The 14,907-nt window shown below is 35.8% G+C and overlaps 1 protein-coding gene across 1 annotated transcript in view; it reads left to right on the plus strand.

Moving 5' to 3' along the window:
• Positions 1-14,907, plus strand: part of LOC102856777 (chromosome unknown open reading frame, human C8orf34) — a 429,483-nt gene that overhangs the window by 402,385 nt on the left and 12,191 nt on the right. The window lies entirely within an intron of this gene.

Raw genomic sequence — 14,907 nt, forward strand, 5'->3', positions numbered from 1 at the left:
CCCATCCCTTGGACAGAAAAATGAGCAAATAACTATGTCTGAGATAAAGTGCAGCCAGAGTGGAGTGCTCCTTAGAAGCAAGGAGGGTGGAGCTTCATCTCACACACTTTAGATAACTTATTGGGTGAGTAATCTCCTTCTGTGCAATATACTGCCCAGAAAACTCGCTGAAGGGTCAGCTATGGGCTGATTCTAATTCAGTGATATATAAAAACAATAACATTCCTTGGAAAAGGACTCCAGGCTTGGAAAGACAGTAGGTCAGTAAGAGACCTTTAATGAGATGGATTGACACAGTCAGTGAATGCAGTAATGAGCTCTAGTATGTCAGAGATCGTAAGAATGACACAGGATAGGATAGGATTCAGATCTGTGGTTTATAGGGTTGCTATGACTCATACTTGACTTGACAGAACCTAATGAAAACAACATCCAATGGGCTCTGTATCCACTGGTTTATATGTCCAGAGGAGCTCAGCCAGGAGAGGGAAAGGAGATCAGAAGGTTTAAGTTACAGAGGAAAGTAAGATACTAAAGGTCCTGCAGGGTTTTCCTTCACAATACAGAAAAAAAACCCCAAAACCCAAAAAACAACCAGTGACATGTTACAGAGTCTATTGAAAGGAAGCAACATCTTCCTTCCAAACTAACTAATGAAAGACACAGAATTTAGATACTTGAGCAAGTACAAAGCAATGAATGTTATTTTGGAAGATTTTAGGAATCCTAAGTCAGTTAAAGAAAAGAACAGCATGAAATACAAAAAATGGAGTTCCGTAAATCTGAAAGACTTAGTGAGTCAAACTTAGTTGAACACACACACACACACACCCCACCCCACATACACTCTTATGCATTCAAATACACTTATATTTTCATTCAAGAGTTTAATTACTTTCTTTTGAGACGTTCTTAAATTTTGGCATTTTATTAAAAACAAAATGCCTCCAAGCTCCTATGTGTGAATTATCACATAAAATATGTGTAATTGTGATAGCATTAATGTATAAATTCACCCCATGGGTTCCCAAAGTATACAACACTATATTAATAACATTCTTATGCAATGTTGTTGTTGTTGTTATTGTTATGTGCCATTGAGTCACTTGCGACTCAACAGCCCTAAACTCGGCACTATCTCTGATACACCCATCCTGATTACCCCAGTCACGGAATCAGTCCACCTCATGGAGGGCCTTACCCTCCTGTGCTGTCCCTCCACCCTCCCAAGCGTGATGTCCCTCTCCAAGGACCGGTCTCTCCTTACAACATGTCCAAAGTATGTTAGACAGAGCCTCATAATCCTTGCCTCCAAGGAGCTGCCCGGTTTAACCCTTTCCAGGATGACTCTGTTTGTTTTCCCAGCAGTCCATGGTACCCTTATGCAATGTAGTATTTGTCAATTAGAAGAGATGCATTTGAATTTTGATACTGGAGAAGTACTGCCAGAAGAACAAACAGATGTGTCTTACACGAGGAGGAGTCAGAGTGTTCCTTAGAGGAAAGGGTGGGGAAACTTTGTCTGCCATGCTCTGGGCTGTTGTTAGGAAAGGCTATTCCTTGGAAAGTTGTATCATTCCTGGAAAGATGGAAAGTAAGTGAAAAGGAAGACCCTCAGAAGGATAAACTGACACAGTGACTGCAAAAATGGGCTCAGATATGTTAGAGATGGTGAGGACAGCATGACAGATTCACATCTGTTGTTCATAGGGTCACTCAGGGTCCTGCTTGATAGTACCTAACCACAACAACAGTGGCATGCAATATTTTATCAAGAACTAAAATGTATAATGGAAAAAAGAATCTATAAAACATTTTGTTATATCTCCAAAGTCAGACTTATTTTCTTCTTTTCAAATCTTTATTGTTCCGATCAGTTTTAAGACTGGGGAACACAGCTTAAGAATGCAGTGGGGGGCAGGGGCGAAGCTAGACCTTTCTTTAACCTTTGTAAATTATTATCAATTTCATTTCTTCATAAACTCTTACAACATTCTAAGTTGCAATTGACCTTTTCCCTCCCCCAAGAGTGAAAGTTCTGTGGGAAGAAATCTATCTTCATCTTATTGAGGCACATACTAAGATTTAATAACTATTAGTAACTGAAGGAATTAATATATATCTCTGATATTTTTGAGCTTATTCATCATGTACATTGGAAATTTAAAACAAAGAGATGATCATTGTGTTGTGAAAAATTGACCTAGTATTATTTCTGTTTATTAACATTTTAATATTCTGCATACAGTTGAATCATGTTTCTTGTCAAAATGTCTATGAGTCACACCAAAGAAGTCCAATCTTGAACACTTCTACTGTAGACACTACAGAACTAAAAAAATTTCCTCTCAGTATTGTTGCTGTATTTAAACAGTTTTCACAGCAGCAAATTGTTTGAAATAAAATAAAGTTTTTAAAATAATTAGGTGATAATATCAGGCATGGAAGTGGAATGATAGCCATCATTGTAGCCAAGTTCATAGCTCAGAGATACTTTCCAAGAATGACCTCCAGCATCCAGGTGCTGGGCCATGTGTAAAGAGGAACCATTGAAGGCATTGACGTCTCTACTTATTTATCCATTTATTGATTCAATGCATGTGGTTTGTAAAGAGTTGGCAAGATATAGATAGGTACAAATCATCTACCATCCAAAATATTTATGTATGTTATGTATAAATATGATTTAACTTTTCTTCTCAAAGAAATAAATTCTAAGAATTAAAATAAGCCCAGAATCTGACTTAAAGTCTTGAGGCCTGTATATTACATATTTATGAGTGAAGGTGGAAGGAGAACAAGATGTATCATCCCAACAGAAATACCTGTTTTTTAACTCAGCTTTTTGAAATTTTACTTAAATAATTTTGTAATTTCTCCTGAGGGAGTTATTATCACAGAATGGTCCCAAATAATAACAGGCTCTCTGAGGTTATTCATGTTTCTTTTTGCATTATTTGAAAATAAGGATGAATTCAAATGAATCTTATAAATAATTATCTATTATGAATTATTTATTTTGAACAATTAAATGCGAATCATCAGAAACTGTGAGTAGAAGCCCTCATTAAGAATATCTTCCCCCTTACTTTGCTTAGAAAAACATAGATCATAAATTTTAAAAATCCTTTCCAGGAGTGTGTTTATTTTAAATATTTCAAACTTTAGTCAGGAGTTACTAAATAAATCTGACCACAGATATTTGAATCTCCAGAGACACTAACTTAATATTAATATTCCTGGACTGAACTTGAGACCTATTGAGACCTCTGTGCATGGAGCTCCAAATTCTACATTTTAATTAATCTCTCAGGTGTTTTAATTTTTCAACATTTCTAAGGATTGAAAACTACGGAATTGGGAAGAATAATGTATTTGAAGGCTGTGTTTTTAAAATTGCCTCACAATATCCTTGACTTACAGGTCTTAATTCTATATTCTCATCTGCAAATGCAATTGAGTGTAAATACTAATGACTTATACTCATTGCCCTCAAGGAGACTAACACAAGCAAAGAATGACACCATTTTTTATTATATGCCATAGCATAAATATGTATTAAACCATTACCAAAACTGAGTTATTGGTTGTATAGGACAAGATAGATGTCATAAAGAATGAATGTTTGTATATGAAAAAAATATATGTGCATAATGTATTTAAAAGTTGGTTTTGATAATATTTTGGAGGGACATTCTTCTAAGTGGAATAGCACTATTCTGTCAATTTGCTGTACTGAAGTAACCTGTGGTTATTGTGATGCTGAACTCTGTGCTTTTGGGGTGTCAAATGTCATAACAGTTACCAATGGTGGACAGTATTTGGTGGAGTTCCCAGTTTAAGACAGGTTTGGAAGCAAGAGTGGCATCCACTTCCTAACTTTGAGAAATGATAGTTATAAAAAGGCTTCAGGTCTTTTGTTTAGAGGGTCGCTATGACGTGATGGCGATCAACAACAGCAACAAAAAAGTTAAGGATGAATCATAGCCGCAAAGATACGTTCTATAATGATAGAACATCTAGAAATATGGGTGACTAAACAAATCAACCATCTTCCTGAAACTACAGCTGTAGATTTTTTGCTACACCTTAGCTAAAAACAACAGAATAGCACAATTATGAATGAAAAACATCTATAATCCTGTTTCTTGTAAAAGAATCATAAGTAAGACCTGGAATTATCAGTGGGAACAAATATTATTCTGTTGCGATCAATATGAATTGAAGCTCAACATGAAGAAGGCAAAGATTCTCACCACTGGGCCAATTTGGCAGCATCATGATAGGTGGAGAAGAGATTAAGATCGATAATAATTTTGCTTTGCTCAGTTCCACAGTCAACACTCTTGGAATCAGCAGTAAGGAAGTCAAAAGATGAAGTGTGTTAGGAAAATCTGCTGTCTGAGACCTCTCCAGTTTGCTGAAGAAGAACAGTGTAAGTCTTGAGACCAAGGTGCACCTTGTCTAGGCCATGATCTTCACAATTACTTGCTATGTATGCATCAGAGAGCTGGACAATGACTAAGGATTACAGAAGAAAATCAATACCTTTGAGGTGTGGTGCTGGAGAAGAGTATTGAGCATACCACGGACTGACAAGAGAACAATCAGATCTGTTCTTGAGAGGATGAAACCAAGTTAAGAAGTCAGCTGTCAATGCTATTGACTATCTTTTGCATTTGATGAGCCCTTTTTTCATTTTTCTTTTAAGAGTATGTCTTTTACTTTTAAAAGATTGACTATTATCTGTAATGTAGATTATTTACATTTATCCCACTTGGAGTGTGTTGAATGTCTTAGCTGTGAAATTTCCATGACTGATTCAAATATTTTTTTCCCTCTTTTCTCTTTCCCATTGTTTGAGTGTTGATATGCTTGATGATGCCCTACAGAGCCCTACGTTCCCTTTTTCCCTGTTTTTTTTATTATCCTTTCCCTGTTAGCCTATCTTTAAGCTCGCTGATTTTTCTTAGAAACCTATATTTTTCTTTTCTTTTTTATTTTATTATTTTTGTGTGTGTACCGTCAAATCGGATCTGACTGGTACAGGAGGAGACTGTCCCTCCTTCTCCAGCAAAGCATCTGGTGTATTTGAACTGTGCACACCTGGGATTGCAGTGTAGCTTCCTGCCACTAGGCCACCAGAGTTCCCTTATATTTTTTCATTTTAACTACAGAATTTATATTTGATTCTCAGAATTTCTGCTTTATAGTAATAATTTCTGTTTTGTAAGACATCGTTCTCACATTTTTATTCACTTCACTTGACATTGGTTTCTTTTGGTCTTAGAACCTATTATAGTAGTTTATATGAAGCTATTGTCTATTACCTATCAATTAGGTTTTGTGAAGTGCAGTTTGTTGTTATTGTAGTTGACTGCCTTCAAGTTGAGCACGACCCGTAGCGACCCAATGAACCAAAGGCCTGAAGCCCCCCCTACAACTATCAACATTTATCAAAACAAAGTTTATAGAGTTTCCAGAGGCATGTTGTTTAGGAAGTGGATGCCACTCCTGCTGAAAGTACAGTTTATTAACTGTAATTTTCCTGTTTATGGGTCACAATTCCTTTATTCTTGTCATGTATTTATTTTTTCATGGTAGTTAAAAACAGGACACTTAATATATTTGGCAACTTTGGAAATCATACCCTTGTCCAAGGTAGTTGCATTGTTATTTGTTACTGTTGTTCTTGTTGATGGTGTTTATTCAGTGACTTTGTTGAATTAATTTTATAAAGTCTGTCTTGTTTATTAATGTAACCCCTGAGGTCTACTCCATTAGTATTAATGTAGCCCCTCAGGTCTACTCCATTAGTTCAGCACTCAACAAATGATAGACAGGATGTCAAGGAGCAGAGGTGACACTTTATTAGTTTACTATTTAAATTGTGTGGAGCCTCTACTTCAGCTAGAAGTAAGAGGGCCGTTCAGGTCTTCTTGGGCTGCCACACAGCTCTGCACATGTGTATGGCTCTGTAGGCCCCCAAGTGTGTCAGAGCTGTAAAGGCTTCCTGTGGACATCTCATGAGTCAGAATTGACTGGAGAGCAATGAGTCTATGAAAATCTCTTTAACGAACTATTGTTTTTTCCTCTTTGTGAATGGAGAGCTAGTCTTTTGTTTCCCCCAAGCGATACTTCTCTTTTGAGAATCTTCAATATGAACAATTGCCTCCCAGTTTCTTTTGACAAATGCCTAGTAATCTGACATCTAGTGATTTAGATCAAATAAAGGTAAGTTCTATAAATGAGGTTTTCTCACAGAGCTCCTAGATAAGTAGCAAACCCATTCTGCCTCATGGAGGCTCTGCTAGGTTTCTAGTGTTCACAGCTCTGAAGGCCGACTGATGTAAAAAAGTTTGAAGACCTGGGAAGAATGGCATCAGAATATAACAAGTGAATAAAAGTCAGATAGTTCATTGTGTTTATTGAAACTCATCCCTTTTTTTCTTGAATAAATACTTCTGGTTTGTCTCAAGTTTTTATTATTAAATTTTAGAGTTCAAAAAAGTTGATTTTTACATTTTCTAGTGTTCTTATTGCTTTTATGGTAGAGATTTTGGATGTCCTACGAGAGTCTTTTAAAAGTGCTTTTGTGCTCTCATTTTTCTTTCTTTTTAACAGTCTTGAGAAGTCAGAATACTGTGCTAAAATAAGCTTTAGGAAATGCTACTACCTATCAATGTACTTGATAAACCGTCACGTATAAGAATACCATTGATTTAACATGTTTTTAAAGGAAAATAAAACTGCCATTTTAAAGAAACACATCAAAGATAATCAGCATCTTAGTTTAGAATAGGAAAACATACTAAGGGAGTTCTGTGGCCTATGGCAAGAAGCTGTGCTACAATCCCTAAGGCATGAGGTTCAAATCCATGAGTTGCTTCTCTGAAGAAGGAGGGGCAATCTCCTGTGCCAGTCGGATCCAACTCGGCAGTACACTAAAAGGGGTGGGGGAAACACCACCATACTACCTGTTCAACCTGAAAAAATGACCAGATTTCCTTCTAAAAGATTTATATAATAAAGTCATTGGTAAGTCCTGCAACTCTCAAACCTGCTTGATTCTGTTTAGTGCAAAATATTTGTGTGTTTATTTTAGTTCTTTTGCAAAATGTTTATAATTTTGTAGACTGTTTATAATCTACAGAATACCTGTTGACTTTTAGAAGAGCATGTATTCTGGGATTTTAGAAAGTGCTAAAGTAATTTAATCCTCACAGTTTTCTTCTTCTTCTCAGTAGTGATGAGGAAACAAGTTTGTATCATCCAGTTAACGGCAGAGGCAGGACTAGAACCATGTCTCCTGATGGAGCCAGTTCATTTCACCCATTGCCCAAATCTATGCCTGATCTCCCCCATAAGCCTTACCAGAAATTGCATCGTTTATACTGTGACTCCTGAGAATAGAACCACTTGGTCATTTGAGGGCTTTCTAAGGATTCTACTGCTCACCTAGCACATTCTCAGGCTTTCACTTAAAGGAACAATTTTGCATAACTTTGGGTTGTGCCTTTGAGGTAGTCTGATAACAGTTAGTACTGTCACCAAGTATCTTGCAGACCTAATGTATGATTCTAACACCTTATAATAAGGAAGATTTAAAAGATTTGTGGTTAAGCAAATCCGTGGTTTCTGCAGTGATTGCGGAAAGTAAGACTAAAATGAGTTAATAACAAATTATTCTATACAGCTGTTAGGACTTTATAAGATGGAATTATCAGAATTTCAACATTATTTGGGTTGTAGTGTTAGATGCAGGATCTAGAAACTAGGGTAAACCTGCCTCAGGTCATATGTGAAGTAGAACTTTAGTGGTACAATGTTCTTATTTCAGTGTTAGTTGGATCATTCCACAAATATTTGTAGAGAAAAGATATAGAGACCCTGGAATGTTTCCCTAGTAAACCTTCTAATCATGAGTGTTGTCATGGAGTTTTATGTGGCCATTGCAACAAACTGTCAAGCCTGGCAGTGAAGTAGATTGCTGCGGGAGGGAGGAGTAGTGCCACAGCTGGCCGAATGGTTGAGGTAGAAGATAATGCCAACCTCACAGGAAATAGCTTTGGCCTATGCACCTTGATTCTCTTTCCTCCTTCCAAAGTTAGAGGAAATCAGATGCCCTAAACATGACTTTTTTACAGTTGACAAAAAGTAAATAATATTCCTATAGTGGAATGGATGGGTTATATGGGATTCCTATTTCATGTTTATGAGGAAATGACAAACTATCTTCAGTAGTGTTTGTACCATTTTACGATCCCCCCACAGAGTATATGCATAAATGTATAAAAAATGTATATTAATGAAAAGGGATTGATCTATAGTAATTATATAAAACACAAGAAATATCAATGTTTGAATACAATAACAATGTAAATTTATGAATCACAGTGTATATGAATGATTATATGAAAAACCATTAAAATAGAAAATAATTTTAGTGAAGTAAAAACAAAATCTAAGTATGTAAAATTAAATTGTAGTAGATTAAAAAAATTTTTTAAAGTTCTGCAATTTTTTAATCTCACCTTTTTACTTTCAATGTTCTATGATTATTCAAACAATTTTAAGTCTTCTAAAAAGTTCAGTGAGCTTAATTAAATTCATAACAGATGGTAAACCTCCAAATTAAGAGTATATCACAGCTGCATATTAAGCATATCCTATTATCAGAAACATTTTAGAGTCATTCTTTAATCAATATCTCTCAAAATGAGTTAACATTATTACTGCTAAATTCCAGTTAGAGATAAAAATTCTAACATCAAATTGTAATTTTCCATTATAATCCTGACTGGAGAATTATTTTGACTATAGCAAAAGGTCCTTGCAATTTCTAATGGCCAGAAAGCCTTAGAATCTTTTCCTTCATATTCTTAGTTGAAATGTTTCCCATGTCTATGGCAAAGCTCTAATATTATGAAAGGCTCAATTGAGTCCAACAGGTCTAGGGGGGAAAAATTAAAGAGCAGTATTTAATAACATATAAAACTTAATCTCACCAAATAAACTAGTATTAAGTGTAATGGAAAAATGGGTCAACTTGCTGCATATTTCAGAGTACATACTTTGATCTTTAAAACTTGCATTCAATGTACAACACTACTCAGAAAAATATCATAATAAGCATCACAGAAAGCTATATTTAAACAACAAGACAGCTGAATTGTTCTTTGGCAAGAGCATTCTTTTGGATTATTCTATGCAATTGGATTCTTTAAAACTAAAAATAGAACGTTTATGTTCCAATTTTTGTTATTTTGAAAAATCAAAGACATAGATATTTGGCACATGGTTTTGATTCTTATCCTAAACACATTTTGTTTATCTTGGAAGGGTTTTATATTTGCACTAGGTATGCACTACAAGTACAAAATAATGAAAACAAAATGAAAGTAAATCTTGTTCGTTCTTTAACATAAATGAACAAAAATTATAGGGCAATCATCTATCAAATGGGATATATCATTCACAAATGAAAGGAGTGTGTTTTCGCTATGGATTTGGTTCTATTTTCGGTTCCTTGAACGTGTTCATTCCAGCCAACCTCCCTATTTCCTTTGGCTACTATGCAATATTACCTAACTTCACCTTCACAAGTTAGTCAGAATTGCACAGTTTAGTACCAAACCAGGAATTTAATTCAAATCTTCCATGGAATCCCTTATGTCCTATATACACTTGTTCTCGGAACAGACATATTTGTGGATCTCGAAATTTCAGTGTGTCTACAATGAGCATCAACCATGTGTTGGATTGTGTGATATGGGACAGGGGTAGTTAAAATCTATTTCCTCTAGCAAGTGACAGACGTAAGTATCTGTAGCATAAAGTAATTTTTTAATTTTTTTATTTTTATTTTTATTTTTTTTAGCATGAAGTAATTTTTATGATAGACGTCAAGACAGTCAGAGGAGAAAATAAAACCTTAAGTCAATAGAAGAAACAAAATAAGAGAGCTCTTTGTGAAGAAATTAGTATTTCAACAGAGAGCAATGAGAGATTTGAAGGATAGGATGGATAAGGAGATAACAAGAGCAAAAATGACAGTATAAGTAGGAGAACAAAGATAAAAAACATTGGTTTTCCTTGGTGGCCAAGGGTAAATGTGGATTGTTGTTATAGTTTTTGTTATGTGCCATCAAGTACAAGCATTGCTATGAGTGACAGATCTGAATCCTGTCCTTTCATCCTTACCATCTCTGACATACCTGAGCCCATTGCTACAGACACTATATCAGTCCATCTCACAGAAGATCTTTCTCTCTTTTGCTGACCGTCTACCTATCCAAATATGATAGTGCTTTCTTAGGAGCAGTCTCTTAAGTTTGTGAAACAAAACTCCCATCCTTCCCTGTGAGGAGAACTCTGGCTGCACTTTCTCCAAAACTTATTTGTTCTTTTGTCAGTCATGGTTACTCAGTATTCTTCTCCAACACCACAACTCAAAAGTAATGATTCTTTTGTCATCCTTAGTCATTGACTGGGTCTCAAAGACATAACAAATGACTGAAAAGACTATGGTCTGGATCAAGTGCACCTTAGTCCTTAAACTGACACCATTGCACCTCAGTACTTTGGAGAGGCCTCTGACAAAAGACTTTCCCATTGTAATACATCTTTTGATTTCTTGACTGTCAGTGCCATGGGTATTGATACTGGATCCAAGTAACATGGAATTGTCAACAACTTCAATCTCTTCTCCATCTGTCATGATGTTGCCTGTTGGCCCAATAGTCAGGATTTTTGCCTTCTTGATGTCAAAATGAATCTATGTTAGTAGTCTTTGATCTTCTGCAGCAAACTCTTCAGGTCCTTCTAACTCTCAGCAAGCAAGGTTATGTTATCTTCAGAATGCAGGTTGATGGTGGATCTTCTTGTTAGAAATGGGGGATGTATTTGCATAAGAAGAACTCTAATAACATACTTTTATCTGTATCCTTCACTCAATGACAACCACAGCCAACATCAGTGAATTATGAGAAAGCTCCACTCTCTTACTTTAGATAGTTCTTAGATTGATGAAGAGAAAAATGGGGTTTTAATGGTTTAATATTGCCAACCAGTGACTATTATCTCTCCAACAATAAATTGTTTTTTTTAATGTCTTTGTTAGTCCAAGAATTAAATAAGGTCCAGTATGGCCATTGAACTCTTGGGAGAATTAAATATGTGAAATGAATTCTTAAAAATTTCCTGTGTTGAAAAAATTACTCTTTATGTTTAAAGTCAGTAAATATGTTATTTTATAAGTTAAAAGTTGAGAAATATATCCTTGTAGCTTATGTTTTCCACTGTGCAAACATTTAACCAATTTTAGAAAAGACTCTTACCTGCAGTTCCAAAGTAAACATGACTGTTTTCTATACAGAAAGGGAAAGTTTGCCTGGTAACAATCTTCTCTGAGTATGTTGCTGTTGTTGTTAGGTGCAATCAGGTTGATGTAAACTCAGTAATTTCTTGCTTGATCCTATACCATCCTCACAATATCTGCTGGGCTCAAGCCCATTATTGCTGTCACTGTGCCAGTTGATCTTGTTGAGTGTCTTCCCCTCCTATGCCTCTCTACTTCTCCAAGGATAATGTCGTTTTCCAAAGATTGATTCCTGACAACATACTCAAAGTATGTGAGGTGAAGTCTCACCAGCTGTGCCTCTAGGGAGCACTCTGGCTTCACTTTTTCCAACACTATTCTTTTGGCCATCTATGATATATTCAGTTATCTTTATTAACACTGTGAATAAACATGTGTCATATTAATGGGCCTTCCTTGTATGCAGTTGGATTCTAGAAGGTGGATTGTTTTACTTAAATAACAATCAGGTATTTGATTTATTTAACAACCAGGTATAAGTTGTGTGGTAGTTTCTATATAATTAACGATAAAGTGTAAGTTGGTCGTTTTCATTTAATTAATCAAGTTTTGGGCTGGAAGCCCTTGTTTAAAATTAGGGCCTGATAGGCAGGTCTTTGTGACTGACAGTTACTTTATGCCTGCCTGAAAGCCTTTTCTGTGAAGCGGTGTGAAACTTCGTTGCTCCTAGAGTTACAAAATAAATTTGCAGGGTTTTGTGTGTGTGTGTCTTTGGGGAGAACATAGTTCTAATTGGTATAGTTCTTGACTATCAGTTTGCTGCACCTAGATAACTTGTGGGTTTCTGTGATACTGAAAGCTATGCTGCTGGTGTGTCAAATACCACAAAAGTTACCGATGTTAGACAGGTTTTAGTATAGTTCTCAGATTAAGACAGACTAATAAGCGGGATTGGCCATCTACTTCTTTTTTTTCTATAATTATATTTTATTAATTTTCATAAACATTTACAGAGATTTTGGGTTTCCATTCATTCACCGCTGCACCATTCTCTCTACCCTCCTCCCAGTTTGTTCTTGTCCAAATGCCACAGTGCTTGTCAAAGCCAGTTCTGATTAATCTTCTTTGTCAGTGTGTCCTTTGCCATTCCCTATCACTCCTCCCTGAGAGAGACTTCACCCTGAGTCATAAGGAAAAGGGGATGGCATATTCTCTGAGCTACTTCCTGCTGAAAAGGGATGCTGTGGGTTTCAGGGTGAAGATCTTCTCTCACTACTCTAAAGGGCCCCTTTGGCAGTAGGAAACACATAGACTATTATGGAGATTGATTTTGGAATTTAGATGCACTCTTATTAATTGTGCTTGGCCATACATGTTCATATCCTTGAAGATGTATCATGGGGGTGTTGCAACCTAGAAGACACAAATTTGACTAACAAGTTATAAGTACATGAGTCAAAAATTATGGAAAAGTAAAAGAAAAGATTCTTTCATTGTTCCACAACACCCCCCCCAGGTCCCCTCCACCATGCAGCCCTCGCTCTAGACTCCTGTGATGACAGAAACACCCAGTTATATATCTCTTTTAAACAGTTCCCTCCCTCCTCTGCCTCAGTGCAGCACACATCATTGAACCCATCTTACTCAGTCTCTCCCCAACCCCAAGGACAGTCCCATTCTACAACAGTGGCATCATGTAATATTTGTCCCTTTGTGACTGGGATATTTCACTCAGCATAATGTTCTCCAGAGTCAACCATTTTGAATAATATTGCATGAGTTCCTTTTTTTTTAATGCAGCATAGTATTCCATTGTGCGAATATACCACAGCTTCTCTAGCCATTCATTTATCTAATTCTTAAATAATAGACCTCTGAAAACCCTTTGCACAATAAAGGAACGTGGGTAGTTATAGTAGTGGTGGTGAAGCCCAGAATGGAAGTCATTCAAAATGAGAAAAGATAATGCCAAACATAATATAATAATTGGAACATGGAATGTGTTTAGATTGAATGTTGAAAAACTAGAAATTTTGAAAAATGAAATGGAACATATAAGCATCGACATTCTAGTCATTAGGGAGATGAGATGGACCACTTTGAATCAGATAATCATATGGTATACTATGCTGGGAATGAAAACCTAAAGAACAGTGTTGTATTCATAATCAAGAAGTCAATTTCACGTTATTACCTGAAATACAATGTTATCAGTTATAGGATATTCATATAGATTTTTAAAAATGTGTTATCCAACAGGTTTATGTCCTCAATGGTATGTTTTATGTGAATAATATGCACTACCATTACTGGGATTATTTTTACTCTAACATATTTCAATAAATCTAGACAAAATGTATGTGTTTTCTAATTTTTGTACTATTTCTATAGAGTTAAAAGGTTTTCATCGCTGTGATTTGTGCCAATGTCAGACACATCATATTGTTTAATGAATGTTATTTTATTCTTAGTTTTTCCTTTATACTATGGGGTAAGGACAGACATATCCTTTATATAGGTTTTTATTTATGTGAAAAGTCATTATTGATCATATTTTGTTTATCTGTTATCTCACTAGGATCACAGTCTTTCACTTATTAGTGTTTTTTTATTTCCTTTGCTGAAGTTATGATTAATGACATTATATTCTTATTGTTTCATGAAATCTGTTTCCATTCATTTCCGAAGTGCCCACTGGTGCTTATACCTTATCTATTTCTGGGGAACGTAAAGATTTGTCAGTTAATTATCACAGTGGGAAACGAATTTCCTTTTTCTGGAGGCCGTCATGCAGTATGAATAACCTAGGACCCAGGATGACTCAGCATCAGACCTGCTTCATTCATGTGGTCCTCAGACTTGCAGAAAATTGGCTAATTCTCTGTACACCCACATTTGTTATTTCAAAACTCCATTTCCAGAGTGACATCAACTGTATGAAAGTAAAAGAGTATGTGTCTCAAGAACATCTGCCAAATATTTTCGGCCTTTAATTTACTAATTAAGAAAGGCTTACCTTTTATTTGTGAATTGAGCCATTTTTTTTTCTCTTTAATTACTCTCTGACTTCTGTATTTTAACTCATTGCCTCTTATATATCTTTACAATACAGAAGTGAGAAGGGTTTTTTAGTCCAAGTTTGGGTCATGAGTACTGACTTCTTTGTTATATAGGTTTTTGGCTGTTATGTTACTGAATGTTTCTCACATATTTTCCTCGGCTGCAAGAGCTCAGGGTTTTAATTATGTAAGCATTTTCTGCCTACTAATTCACCACCTAGTCTAGTGAGTAGGATGTTGCACTGCCACTGCCAACCCAAAGGCACACAGTTCCAACCCTCCAGCTGCTCTATCAGAGAAGGATAGATGTTCTCCTCTTACGTGACTTACAGTCCCTGAAAATCTACAGGAGGGTCAACCAAGAGTTGGTTCCAACTTGATGGCACATAAAACAACAGGAATTTACAGAGTAGCACAAATGGGTTTTGCTCAGTTATATAACTTATTTAAATGTTAGTGGTTCAAACCTCTCCAGCAACACAATGGAGGGGAAACTTGCTTCTGCTTCTAAAAAAATCACAGGCAGAC

Source organism: Elephantulus edwardii, unplaced genomic scaffold (assembly GCF_000299155.1).
Source record: "Elephantulus edwardii isolate Elephantulus edwardi_28Jun2011 unplaced genomic scaffold, EleEdw1.0 scaffold00008, whole genome shotgun sequence".
Classification (NCBI taxonomy): Eukaryota; Metazoa; Chordata; class Mammalia; order Macroscelidea; family Macroscelididae; genus Elephantulus; species Elephantulus edwardii.